General features: G+C 32.2%; 1 long non-coding RNA gene across 1 annotated transcript in view; it reads right to left on the reverse strand.

Annotated features, from left to right (window-relative positions):
* Positions 1 to 1,496, reverse strand: part of LOC107059119 (uncharacterized) — a 2,204-nt gene extending 708 nt beyond the window's left edge. The window contains exon 1 of the long non-coding RNA XR_001472504.1: positions 1,427 to 1,496. This is a non-coding gene — a long non-coding RNA (uncharacterized lncRNA). The remainder of the gene's footprint in view (positions 1 to 1,426) is intronic.
* Between the last annotated feature and the right edge of the window lie 204 nt (positions 1,497 to 1,700).

Raw genomic sequence — 1,700 nt, forward strand, 5'->3', positions numbered from 1 at the left:
AGATTCCCAGAAAAGTCACAGTCAGATTGGTAAAAATATTATTACTCTTTCTTTGTAAAAAAAAATTACTCACAACTCTTGTATTGATCTTGTTGAACCAGATCAGTCCAATAGTCCAGGTACAAGCAAAAATCATCATGAAGACAAGGCACCGATTGGGAAAACATAGGCCAAACTATAGGTGGGAGAGCTTGCGGGAATTGCGGTAGGTACCATTGTCATGCTTAACATACTAATAGCAGGGTAATTAGATTCAACTATTGTTCTGTTTAAACTGTAGCCAATAGCCATGTGGTGTTCATTTTTGCATCTTGGAGTGTTCATCTAGTTTCTATTTCCCCTTTAATAATTCGACAGATCATGTATTCCTATGTAACAATATGAATATCAATTATTGTCATTTTTTGCAGAGAATTCCCAATTGAGAATGGGAAGGCATTGAATTTTATTTATAGCAGCAAGCAGTTCAAGACAAAGGGAGGTTTGGCAGCTGGAACTGCAACTACCAACTTATATCATAACGCGCATTTCAAGAAGACAATGAAGGCAATGCAAACCCCTTAGGAAATATAACCATTAGCTTAATGGCATCCTAATATCTTACTCTTCGAATGCCATTAAGAAAAGATAACCATTCTTAAAAATTGTCTCTAGCACACATAGCAACAAATGGAAAAGAACATAATACCTTAATGTAATTTCTAAGTTATAAACATGAAAAGAAACTACTTAATAAACATGAATGTTTTCAGTGAACTTCAACACTAGGTTCCTATTGATATGATTTTTATGTTAATCTAGTTCTAAATTTAATAGAATAGGCCAAAAATGATAATTTTTCTTGACACTAGTAAACTTATAGTCATTAAGTAACTTGAAGAAGAAAAACAATTCGACACCAAGCTAATTCAAGGACCTATTCAAAACTGAATACATGAAGAGTATACAAACTATAAAGGAAGCAGACTGTATATGGTACCAAAAATCTCTACAACGTCGAGTTTTAGAACACTGAATCTAAATCCGCGATATAAAAAAGAAACAGATTTTTCGGCATATAACAAAAAGCAACTATAGCTATTAATTTGGACAGAGAACTAAAGAAAAACAAGATAATATTAACGCAGAAGTAAGACAAGTAGTAAAGATTAAACACATGCTCGACAAGTGAGTAGTTCTTTTTCTGATATTGTTAGCTTCCTTAACCCTTTACATGTTGATGCTAACGGTAGCCATCAAGATCACAACACGTGAAAATTAATATCCAGAACCAAAAGAAAACATGAAATCTTTAAAAATAATACGAAAAGAGAGGAGTCGAGAAGAACAATTTCTGAACTCTAGTGGTTTTTCTTTCTTTGCTTTTAACATGCAAAGGCTGCTTATGGTAGAGCATCCAAAAATTTAACCAGTATGTTAGGATTACCTGTGGATGGAGATGGCTACCATGAATTTCTTTGCTTGAGCACTGTGTTGAGGGCCTGAGGCGATATAGATTTTAAGTAGGATTAGGGTTTTTTTTTTAAAAAAAAAAAGTTTCTTATTACTAATAGGAGGGAATATTTTATCGTAGAAGAAAAATTAGAGGGTAAAGTTAATCGCATGAAAAATTAGAGGGAAAAGTTAATAAATTTTCTTTTACTTTAATAAACTTAAAATGAAAATTTTATTTTTAAGCCAATTATTTCAACTTAAACTAT

This window comes from Solanum tuberosum, unplaced genomic scaffold (assembly GCF_000226075.1).
Source record: "Solanum tuberosum cultivar DM 1-3 516 R44 unplaced genomic scaffold, SolTub_3.0 scf00840, whole genome shotgun sequence".
NCBI classification, from domain to species: Eukaryota; Viridiplantae; Streptophyta; class Magnoliopsida; order Solanales; family Solanaceae; genus Solanum; species Solanum tuberosum.